General features: G+C 36.8%; 1 protein-coding gene across 7 annotated transcripts in view; it reads left to right on the forward strand.

Annotated features, from left to right (window-relative positions):
* The window catches only part of NCOA1 (nuclear receptor coactivator 1), a 243,317-nt gene that overhangs the window by 98,447 nt on the left and 132,015 nt on the right, over window positions 1–12,855 (forward strand). Inside the window, exon 3 of one of the 7 annotated variants that reach the window (XM_073897063.1) lies at window positions 12,167–12,232. The exons of the other annotated variants lie outside the window; for them this stretch is intronic. The gene's annotated coding sequence lies outside the window, so the exon portion shown is untranslated. The remainder of the gene's footprint in view (window positions 1–12,166; window positions 12,233–12,855) is intronic. 7 annotated transcript variants of the gene reach the window in all.

Below are 12,855 nucleotides of genomic sequence, written 5' to 3' on the forward strand. Positions count from 1 at the left end.
TCAAAGAATTAAAGGCTAATCCCTTTTATAATATTCATTTTACATGGTATGCTTGAGATTTATGAACTGTGAGATTTTGTGAATATCTTCCCAGTCCCAGTTAATCAGTTTGGCTTTTAAAACTGAAACAAGATTCTTCAACATGAATCCTATTTTAAGATTCCTTAGCCAGTTCAGCTTATATATAAAAAAAAAATCACTCCAAAGGAATACTAACAATGTAGTATTTCTTTTGCATTTGTTTTCACATTCTATATCTTTTAAAATGTATTTATTTTTATATTTAAACATATAAAGTATGTAATTGGTTTTCAAGGGGGATTATACGATGAAATATTTTAGTTATAGGCAGTAAGATTCAATTAATGCAGGAACCTCAGTTGTGTCCTGCCCCTCCCTCCTTCCCGTGCTCCCATGATTAGTATCCTGAGCTCATAACCTTATATTTATTGCATTATAACTTATTGCGTTATTATTGTATTGTTTCTTTCCTCAACTAAACTTCCCCTATTTACAAGTCCTTGAGGACAAGGATCTAGATCAACTTTGAATCTTCAGAATGTAGCACACAGCAGATGCTCATATATTTCTTGAATGAATTGATTGAGGGACATGAGGGACCTATCTTTGGGTCCTCTATACTCACCAAGCAAGATTTTAAACTCTGGGGTACTGTATAATGGTTTTGCAGAGCCAGTATGTCTCCAGAGAGATTGGTTGATTGATTGATGGATTTTATTGGTATACGTAATTATGGGGGTTGGCAAATCTCAGATCTGCAGAGCAGGCTGGCAGGCTGTACACCCAGGAAAATGTTGATGTTGCAGCTCAAGTCTGAAGTTAGGCTACAGGCAGAATTACCTCTTTCCGGGGGGGACTTCAGTCTTTTTTCTTTAAAGGCCTTCAACTGATTGGATGAGGCCCGCCTATATTATGGAAGATAATCTGCTTTACTCAGAATCTACTGATTTAAATGTTAATTGATCTTCAACCAAATCCGGAGTCAGAATGTCTATAAGAGAGAAAGAAAAGAAAAAGAAAAAAAGAAGAACTACTATTGCAAAAAGTGAAAGAAGTTTAAGGGACATATATCCCAATGCTATAGACTTCATTTGGATCCTGATTAGATCAAACCAGTTACAAAAAGATGGTCTTTGTTTGTTAGACAGACAGAAAAAAAATTGAAATGAAAGAGGTATTAGATGGTAGGAAGGAATTGTAATTTTATTGGTTATGATAGTTGGTATTGTTCCATTTTAAAAATTGTTCTTTCTGTATAGATTGAAGTTTTTATGGGTCAAACAAATAGGATGTCCTGGATTGCTTTAAAATACTCCTCCTCTCCATGCCTACAGTAGGTGGAACAAGATCAGCAGAACATTAATAATTGCCAAAGCTGGGTAATGGTGATATAGGGATTTACTGTATTCTATTTCTGTGTATAAAAGTTTCTATAAGAAAAAAGTTTTTTTTTAAATGAAAGTATAATAAAAACAGGGCTTGTCACATAGAAAAAAATGTTAATTCATTTAAAAAAAATAACCTTCATAGCAACATCTGGATTGGTGTTTGACAATATATCTGGGTACTGGCTTAGGCAAGTTGACATGTAAAATTAACCATCATAGGTACCAAGTAGGTGATTAATTTCAGTGGGAAAAAGATTCCTCAGCATTTTCATAAAGAAATCAGCTATGGAAAAATTGAAATTTGTATAAAGAATATTAATAAGTTAAAAAAGAAACATGCATGGGTGGCTATGGCCGGGACTGTATTTGAATATTAGAATCTTATTTAAGTGCAACATAGGAAAACAGTTGAAGCATATGAACAAGTATTATATACTATATAAATTAGGAAATTTTCAGGGAACGGTGATCAGAATGGGGTAAATTTAGGAAAATATTTTTAAAGAATATGCATTTTGATCAAATTTTGAAGAATGTGTGCATGCTACATATACATATATGGAGTTGGGGGATAATCCCAATACGTAGAATACCAAAGGCCTTTTGAGAGGCTCAGGAGGGAAAGGCAGGGAAAAACTGAAAGGGGGCCTTGAGTATACATTTTACATCTGTTAAGCTATACAATTAAAACAACAACAAACTTCTGAAAGTTAATTAGGAGGGAAGTGATTAAATAAAAACATTTCTTGCAGATACTGTTCTGCATGTATAAACGGCTAGAGTGGTTTCTAAGCCCCCAAACACAGGAGATTAGAACCTGTACAAAGATTTATAAATAGAAAGAGAATCCAAGTCTCTTAGAGATTGCTGTAGAACTTTGTGATTTCGTGTTGCAGACAAAGATGAGAGAGAATGGATATGCTAAGTTTGCCTAAACTGGCTGTCTGGCACTATAAGAATGATGTTGTTAATTTCGATAGTGATGTGGAAGTATAGAAGGTGGGCAGGAACATGATGAATGATGTATCTGCATGACTTAGTAGATATTCCATGAGGTAAGACTTACTGTAGTGTATTCTGTTATTCCCAGCATCCACTCTGAGGCATAAAAGAGAGTACCTTCTTTTAAGGAATTTTTTAAAAAAGATTTATTTATTTTTTTGAGAGAGAGAGAGAACACAAGTGCAATGAGGAGGGGCAGAGGGAGAGAGAATCTCGAGCAAACTCTGTGCTGAGTGGCTAGCGTGGAGCCTGGAGCCCACATGGGCCTTGATCCCACCACCCTGAGGTGATGACCTGAGCCAGAACCAAGAGTCCGACACTTACCCAACTGCACCACCCAGGTGCCCCTTAAGGAATTTTATTCTACTTGGTGAGGCCAGCATACTTTGGTTACAAAATTTATAGTATAAAATTTAATATCCAAAGATATCAAACTGCTGGTAAATCATTTCTATCAATTGTGTAGTTAGTATCTACTGTGACAAAGACAAAAAAAAAACTGTAGAAGTTCAAAATGGGAAGGTATTTACAGCTATTTTCTGGGAAGAATTTATGAAATATGTCAGATTTAAGCTCTCATAAAATAGGATTTGGAGCATCTTCCATAGTGGAGCTAATGGGACAAGTGGAAAGCCCCACAAGTTGGAGGCTTAGCTATGACCAAAATGTACTGCGTGTTTTAAAAGAAAGCTTTGTTAATTTGGATTAGTTTATAATTTATACACAGCCCTTTTACTTGCTTATTGTGTGTGGTTAATCATTTTTATATGCCTCAGCCTTAGTCCTACTGTTTACACTGGAGCCCTGGTGACCTGAAACTGTAGCTTCAGTTAGTTGTATTTACCTTTTTTCTTACTCCCCTTCTCTTTAGTCTGTCAGTCTCAAAAAAATCCATGAAAGTATTGGTCACTTCTTGAAAGTAACACTGAGATTATCTCTTATTTTCCATCTGTTGTTCTTTATTTTGTCGTCACACTGTGTATGCTTTTGTTTTCATTACTTTGCTTTGCCCACAGTCCTAACAACGGGGATGTTCCTTGGTCCAGAGCCACATATTCCTACCATTGTCCCTGCGCTTTGGCCTTCCTCCTCTTGCTTTCTTTCCAGATAGGAGCCTTTTTCAATGGTAGTATTTCTTCCTGTGTGTGCTTCTCAGGCCCCATTCTGATTTCTGTTTTCCAAACCTTATTGCCTCTTACTGTTTTAGTCCCATGGTAAATCTCTTCTTCGGATTGCATTTATAGCAGTTTTTAATGATATGCACAGAATTTGAATTACTGAAATAAAACTGCATTTATTTTCTGTATCTCAGTTAATATTCTTTGCCTCAGTTTTCATCAAGTCAACTGATTTTCTTTCCAAGTAGTCTATCTTCAAGGTTTCAGTACATATTATCATCTCGCAATAAAAAATAGCTGGTATTGTGGAGGCTTGTCACTTAGAAAGTTACTGGAGAACGGACTATTCAAAATATTAACGCAGTTTACCTGGATAACTTTCCATAATTCTGTAGCCTCGATATTATTTTAAAAATAATACTGTACATTTATAATCAGTCAGTGAAGCTACATTTTTAACAGTGCTGGGGAAAAAGGATTTAAGAGCTCCTAAGCATCTTAATCCCACTCCTTTCCGTGACAGTTTTATTAACTGGCATTCCTCTGGAGATTGTTCTTTGGAAAACAGTCCCACCTTCTTCCCACCCTCACTCAAGAGGTCAGAATACAAGTATTCCTTTCTTTGCATGTACTTTAAACCTGGTTAGAATTATTATGTCTCCTCCCCTCCACCTTAATTGTTCCTTGTTACTACTTCTGTAGTTTTAAAAAATACTCACTCTAATTAAAATTCAGGAAGAGCACTGAGACTTCAATGTAGCTTTCAGTTGTTATATTAAGTACAGTTTACTAAATGGTCATGTGATTGGGGAAGACTAGGAATAAGTAAGCGGATGGTCAACTGGTAAACTCTGTAATAAATGTTAAATTCTTTTAAATGTTTATGTAATAACTAGTATTTTTCTTAAGTAGTAGTTCTCTAGGTATTCAACAATATATTTTAGTTAATAAATAAGAATATAAATAGATATATTTAAATATTTATATTGTTATTCTCCATAAAATACTATTCTATATTTGTAGTGTCATTTGCAAATATCTTCTCCCATTCTGTGGGTTGCCTCTTTGTTTTGTTGACTGTTTCCTTTGCTGTGCAGAAGCTTTTTATCTTGATGAAGTCCCAAAAGTTCATTTTTGCTTTTGTTTCACTAGCTTTTGGAGATGTATCTTGAAAGAAGTTGCTGTGGGCAATGTCAAAGAGGTTACTGCCTATGTTCTCCTCTACGATTTTGATGGATTCCTGTCTCACATTGAGGTCTTTCATCCACTTTGAGTTTATCTTTGTGAATGGTGTTAGAGAATGGTTGAGTTTCATTCTTCTGCATGTGGCTGTCCAATTTTCCCAGCACCATTTATTGAAGAGACTGTCCTTTTTCCATCGCATGTTTTTTCCTGCTTTGTCAAAGATTATTTGACCATAGAGTTGAAGGTCCATATCTGGGTTCTCTCTTCTGTTCCATTGGTCTATATGTCTGTTTTTGTGCCAGTACCATGCTGTCTGGTATCCAAGATCTATAAAGAACTTCTCAAACTCAACACCCAAAAAAATAATCAAGTCAAAAAGTGGGCAGAAGATGTGAAAAGACACTTCTCTGAAGAAGACATACAAATGGCTAACAGACACATGAAAAAATGTTCATCATCATTAGCCATCAGGGAAATTCAAATCAAAACCACATTGAGATACCACCTTACACCAGTTAGAATGGCAAAAATGGTCAGGGAAAGAAACAACAAATGTTGGAGAGGTTGTGGAGAAAGGGGAACCCTCTTACACTGTTGGTGGGAATGCAGGTTGGTACAGCCACTTTGGAAAACAGTGTGGAGGTTCCTCAAAAATTTAAAAATAGAGCTACCCTATGACCCAGCAATTGCACTACTGGGTATTTACCCCAAAGACACAGATGTAGTGATAAGAAGGGCCATATGCACCCCAATGTTCATAGCAGCAATGTCCGCAATAGCCAAACTGTGGGAAGAGCCAAGATGCCCTTCAGCAGATGAATGGATAAAGAAGATGTGGTCCATATATACAATGGAATATTACTCAGCCATGAGAAGGATGAATACCCAACTTTTACATCCACATGGATGGGACTGGAGGAGATGATGCTAAGTGAAATAAGTCAAGGAGAGAAAGTCAATTATCATATGGTTTCACTTATTTGTGGAACATAAGGAACAGCATGGAGGTCATTAGGGGAAGGAAGGGAAAAATGAAGGGGGGGAAATCGGAGGGAGAGATGAACCATGAGAGACTATGGACTCTGAGAAACAAACAGGGTTCTAGAGGGCAGGGGGGAGGGGGGAGGGGGGAGGGGTTAGCCCGGTGATGGGTATTAAGGAGGGCACATACTGCATGGAGCACTGGGTGTTATACGAAAACAATGGATCATGGATCACCACATCAAAAACTAATGATGTATTGTATGGTGACTAACATAACATAATAAAATTAAAAAAATACTATTCTATAATCTCCTTAATCCATTGAATAAAAAATTGTTGTCCTCCATTAAAAGTATGTTAATATGAACCAAGCAGTAGTATGTATACCCAGCCTAAGAGATGGAATTTTACCAATATAACAGAAACTCCCTTTGTATGTCTGTCTCAACTCATCCCTCTTCCTGTCTTCCCACAAGTGTAAACACTACTGAATTTTGTGACTAGTATTTTTTAATTTTTTTAAAAGATTTTATTTATTTTAGAGAGGGAGAGAGTGCCAGCATGAGTGGGGGGAGGGGGAGAGGGAGAGAATCTTCATGCTGACTCCCCGCTGAGTGCACAGCCTGAGTCAGGGCTCCACCTCACTGAGCTCAACAACACTGAGCTCAACAATGCTCAACCGACTGAGCCACCCACGTGCCCTCTTTTAATTTTTGTTTAATTCAAAAAAATTTTTTAAAAATTTTATCAGAGAGTGGGGGAGAGAGAGAGAGAGCATAAGCGGGGGGAGGAGCAGAGGGTGAGGGAGAAACAGACTCCCCACTGAGTAGGAAGCCTGACGCAGGGCTCGATCCTGGGACTCCAGGATCATGACCTGAGCTGAAGGCAGATGCTTAACTGACTGAGCCACCCAGGCACTCCCCCCACCTCTTCTAATTTTTGAAAATAAGTCTTACTGCATATATATCTATGCCTAAACAGAATAGTCTATTTATTTATTTATTTTTGAACTTTATAAAAAATGGTATATGGTATGTTTCATCTTAAGATCTTCCTTTAAGTTTCTAAGATTCATTTATATTGCTCTGTACATTTATTTTCATGGCTAGTTGTAAATGTGCAATGGTATTGTTTATTGATTGACACACTTGTTTTTGTTTTTTTCTGTTATGAACAATACTGCAATGAGTATTCTTATACATATCTTGTGGTTATACATGTGTAAAAGCATCTCTACCTAGGAATAGAATTGCTGGGCCATGTGGTATGTGCATTTTCAATTTCAGATAATGCTAAATTATTTTCCAATTTAATCTGTGGCACAGAGTGGCTAGATGTACACTAAAAACTTCCTGTTCTTCCTAGGCACAGATTGGGTTGTACTTTCCACCTTTTTTGCATTAGGAATGTCCATTTAAATGAGTTCTAGTCTGTAGAATAAGAGTAGAAGTAATGTATGCCTCCTTTAGGGTTGGCCCACAGAAATCTGCCATATGTGATCATCCAGTTTCTCTTTTCCCATCATTTGGCTAAGTTTTGTTTCTCCCATACCAGTTCTTTCATCTTTCCTTCCCCCTGTTATGTATGCCTGTATAGGTGGAATAGAGGTGGTGGTTAGTGACTGTCCCTGTCTTGTTTCTAATTTTAAAGTGAATGCTTCAAATATCTACAGTACTATCTACAGTACTGTCTATGTTCTCTAGATACCCTTTATAAAGTAAGGATGTTCTCTTCAAGATTTTTCTAAAAGTGTTACAGGAATGTTGAATTTCATCAAATATTTTACCAGTTGCTATGGAAATGATCATTTGAGTTTTCTCCTTTGATCTGTTAATTTTGTGAATAATATTTATATCTTTGTAATGTTAAACCACACTTGTATTCCTAGCATAAACTCATATGGATAAATCTTTTGTTCATCAGGGCATTCAATTTGCTAATCCAAGTATCTTTCAGTGATAACGTTTTTTTAGATTCTTAGTTTGGGTAGTAAGGGATGCTCTGTTAAATGACTATTTCAGAAATTCCCAAACTTCCCCAGTTCACGGTGCCCTTACACCAAAGAAATACCTGACAGCTACATTTATTTGCAATTAGGTTCAAACAACTTCGTATATATGTCCTAACAGCTTAGTAGCTTTTTGAAAAAATACATACATGAATTCAAAGAAAAAGTTATATTTTCATTTTATTTTTAAAAAACCGCAATTATAGTCGAACTTGAACAATGCAGGGACTTCGAACACTGATCCTCTGCACAAACATCCCCCAAACTTAACTACTAATAGCCTACTCTTGACTGGAAGCCTTACTGATAATATAAATGGTCGATTAACACATAGTTTATGTTTTTACAATAAAGTAAGCTAGAGAAAAGGAAATGTTATTAAAATTATAAGAAAAAGAAAATATATTGTACAGTATTTATTTTAAAAAATCCAATGAAAGTGGCACAGCACAGTTCAAACCCATGTTTTTGAAGAGTCAACTGTACTTCTAATGAGGTGTGTGCGTCTGAAAGTATTGCATAACTTCTCAAATCTTGGAATCAGACTGGGCACTGCCACACTCATTTCCTGTTCCAGGTTGATTTTCACACGGTGATTGCTTTTTATCGCAGCAACTACCATAAACTCAGATTCACAAATAGGTCATCAAAAGGAATGCAGTGTGATTTAATGTTGAAACCATGAAAGAATGCATGTGATGTTTGACAGATGTTTTATATTGCTGTTTCCTTCAAATTGAAAACATCCCTTGACACCCCTGGTGAGTTCACTGTGGCACCTCAGGATGACTTAGAACATAGTTTGGGAACCACAGAACTAGTTAGGTCCTGACTTTTGGGGAATGGATAGTGACAATGTGGACATAGGAAGATACTGCATTTTTTTCCCCATTTGATACATTTTATAAAGTATTGAGGTGAATTGGGATAACAAAGGATATCAGCCTCACCTTTAATAAAATGTGCTGTATAAATTCATTTTTGGTGTTGAGGCTTCGATTGTGAGGGATACCTGTATTTTATTTCGAGTTTCACACCTGTGTTCAAGAGTAAGATTGACATATTTCTTTTACTAATACCGTTTGGTTTTAGTATTAAGGTTATACTGGCCTCATAGGATGAATTGGGGAATATTTCCTCTTTCTGACAAGCTTTTTGGTAAAACTCAACTGCCTTGTGAGAAGATTTTTTTTTAATTGTTATGATTAAGTTTTCTTTTTTTTTCTTTTGCTTGTCTGTATTTTCTTATTTTCTATAATGCCATACAATATACCTTTCAGAGCATGCAGTCTTAAGACACAAAAGAAAATCTGTATATGGAGTTAATTCTAAGTAGTTTGGTTACTCAGTCCTCAAATCCTGTACTTTTACTTTTTTTTAAGATTTTATTTATTTGACAGAGAGCACAAGTAGGCAGAGAGGCAGGCACAGGGAGAAGGAGAAGCAGGCTCCCCACCAAGCAGAGAGCCGATGCGACGTGGGGTTCGATCCCAGGACCCCGGGATCATGACCTGAGCGGAAGGCAGACGCTTAACTGACTGAGCCACCCGGGCGCCCCAAATCAAATCCTGTACTTTTATTTTTTATTTTTTATTTTATTTTATTTTTTAAGATTTTATTTATTTATTTGACAGAGAGAGACACAGCGAGAGAGGGAACACAAGCAGGGGGAGTGGGAGAGGGAGAAGCAGGCTTCCTGCTGAGCAGGGAGCCCGATGTGGGGCTCCATCCCAGGACCCTGGGATCATGACCTGAGCCGAAGGCAGACGCTTAATGACTGAGCCACCCAGGTACCCCAAATCCTGTACTTTTAAACAAAGCTAATTGACTCATGGTTTGGGAGATGATTTTTAAACTATTGATTTAGTTTCCTTGAGAGCAGTAGGATTATTAAGTCTTTCCATATCTTTCTGGGTTAGTCTTTTTTTTTAAGTAAGGAAAACTTTTTTTGAATAATTTTAGATTTATAGAAAAGTTACAAAAAAATATATTGAGTTCTAGTATGCCCTTCAACTACCCCACCCCATTCTTAACATCTTCCATTACCATGATACATATGTTAAAACTAAGACAGGACATTGACTACTTAAACTTCAGACTTTATTTGGATTTGAGTAGTTTTTTCAATAATATCCTCTTTCTGTCTGGGGTCCAACTCAAGAGCATTGCGTTGTATTTGGTGGTCATGTCTCTCCAATCTCCTCTAGTCTGTGACACTTTCTTAGTTTTTCCTTGTTTTTATGACCTTGACTCTTGAGGTATGCTGACCAGCTGTGCTATAGAATATCTCCCTATCTGGGTTTGTCTCATGTTTTTCTCATGATCAAACTGAGGCTATGAGAAGAATCCCACGGAGGGGAAGTGCCATTCTCATCACATCATTTTAGGGGGTATATGATATCCACCACGTCACTGATGATGGTAAATTAACCTTCCTCACATGGCTGAGGTAGTGTTGCCAGGTTTTTCCAGTGTGAAGTCATTACTCTTCTCTTTCCCTACCCTACTTAATTCTTTGGTAACGAGTTCCTAAGCCACTCTAGAAATTAAGCTCCACCTCCTAGAGGGAGGGGTAGCTCCATGTATTTTTTGGAATTCTTCTTTTTACCTATTTGTTCATCATACGTTTCTATCAGTGTATCCTAGGTTAGTTTTAATGGGTTTTAAGAATTTACCTATTTATTTAAGTTTTCAAATCGTGGAAGGGTTTTCATAATATCCTATTTGTTTAATCTTTGCTTTATTTCTAGTTAGGTTCTCCATTCATTTTTAATAATTAACTTGTATCTTTTTTTCTTGACCTCATCAAGGGTATTTTGTTACTGATTTCAAAGAACCAACTTTTGGTTTTATCATTCTCTTTATTGTGTTTGTTTTCCATTTCATTGATTTATGCTTTTATATTTTTATTTTTTTTAAGGTGAGGTTGTTTTTTGAGATAAGTTTTTTTTTTTTTTAAGATTTTATTTATTTATTTATTTGATAGAGACACAGCGAGAGAGGGAACACAAGCAGGGGGAGTGGGAGAGGGAGAAGCAGGCTTCCCGCTGAGCCGGGAGCCCGATGCGGGGCTCGATCCCAGGATCCTGGGATCATGACCTGAGCCGAAGGCAGACGCTTAACGACTGAGCCACCCAGGTGCCCCTGAAATAACTTTTTAGTCAGACGTTTACCCCATTAATTTTCAGCCATTCTTCTTTCCTAATAAAAGTATTTATGGGAATACATTCTCCTCTGAGTGTTGCTTTTGCTGCATTTTATAGTTTTGAAGTGTAGTATTTTCATTATTACTTCATTCTTAGTTTTACAATTTTTTTCTGTTAAAAAATAAATTTTTTTCTGTTATTATTTCTTGAATTGTGAGTTATTTAGAGATGAAGTTTTAAATTTCCAAATGCTTGGCAGTTTTGTGTTTAGTTTCTTTATGACTTTTCTTTCATTATATTATGATCAGAGAATATAGTCCTTCTGGTGGTGGTGATTATTCCATTCTCTCCTCCATGTTTCTTTTTTCCTTTTTTTTTTTTTTAAGAATTTATTTATTTATTTGACAGAGAGACACAGTGAGAGAGGGAACACAAGCAGGGGGAGAGAGGGAGAGGGAGAAGCAGGCCTCCCGCAGAGCAGGGAGCCCGGGGCTTGATCCCAGGACCCTGGGATCATGACCTGAGCTGAAGGCAGACACCCAACGACTGAGCCACCCAGGCACCCCACTCCTCCATGTTTCTTAACCTCTCTTTCACACTTCCCTTCTAGTGACCGTGTAGGCTGCTATAAATTGGTGATAGCTGTCTCACTGTTCACTTTGTTTTAGTTTCTAGTTAACTCTTTCATTGTGGTTTTACTTACGATGTTTTTCAGTTCTAGCGCTTCTGTTTGGCTCTTTCAGATTTGTCTGTTCATTTTTTTTATACCCTCTTGGACCTTACTAGTGTTTTGTATTTGCTTTTTTTTTTATTTAAGATTTTTATTTTATTATTTGAGAGAGAGAGTGTGCACACAGAGGGAGAGGCAGCAGACTCCCCGCTGAGCAGGGAGCCCAACATGGGCTCTATCCCAGGACCCCAAGATCATGACCTGAGCTGGAGGCAGATGCTTAACTGATTGAGCCACCCAGGCACCCCTCTATTTGCTTTTCTCTTATGCATTAAACATATTTAATGTTCTGTATTTGATAATTCTAATACCTGAATTTACAAGAAATTTTTACAACAAATTTTTAAATTTTTACTGATATTTTGTAATAATGCCTTGTTTACTTGTGTGTTTTGTGATTTTCTTTTTGAGTTCTGAACTCCTTTTCTTTGGAATCCTGTGTAATTATGAAAACTCTTTTTGGTTTGTGTTTAGGATACATTCTTCTAGAGAGGATTTTATTTCCTTCTACTGTGTGCTTGGAGTTGGGGGGCTTAGTCTATGAACCTGGATTTTAACTTAAAATTCTTACTCTTGGTTTTTAGGAACATCCACATCGTGTAGATGATTCAGGCATCAAATTCTCATGATGTGTTTGCTAAAGCAAAGAGGTAAATCTTCTTTGATGTTTGCCTTTGAGGTGTTTTTGATGTTTGAATTCATCCTTTCCCTGGGTTATTGTCCTTTTGGGCCCAAACTTTGTCTGATGGTCTCTGAGACTTCAGGAGGCCTGAGCCTTTTTCCTTGATCTCTCTCACTCCTAGTTTATGCCCCCTGGATTATCTGGCAGCTTTGCTGCTTGCTTTTCTGTCTTTTTTCTTGATTTGTTTCCATTCTTGATGTTAGTGGTGTTCCCTTGCATTCTTTATGGGGTATCCTGCATTGAAAAGGGTACTTTTTATATTTTATTGAGCAGTTTCAGATGCTATATAGCAGAAATGTAAGACCTCTAGTATATTTCAGAGAATGGAATCCTGTTGGAATTTTTTCAAAACAATAGTTTCTAGAAACCAGTCCAGACCCACAGATGAGAATCTGCAGAATGCAGGTACTATGGGTATTTTTAAAAACATCTTAGATAATTGGGATGCACTATAAGGTTTGAGAACCACTGACATAGAAAAAGTTAACTTCTTTGTGTAAACTTAAATAATTAAACACTCATAGCTAATGTTTACTGAGAACAAGTTAACATACATAGTAGGCATGCAGTAATCCTGGCTATTAGTAGTAG

The sequence above is a fragment of the Callorhinus ursinus genome, unplaced genomic scaffold (genome assembly GCF_003265705.2).
Source record: "Callorhinus ursinus isolate GAN/ISIS: 27379988/994484 unplaced genomic scaffold, GSC_fseal_2.0 scaffold10, whole genome shotgun sequence".
Lineage (NCBI taxonomy): Eukaryota > Metazoa > Chordata > Mammalia > Carnivora > Otariidae > Callorhinus > Callorhinus ursinus.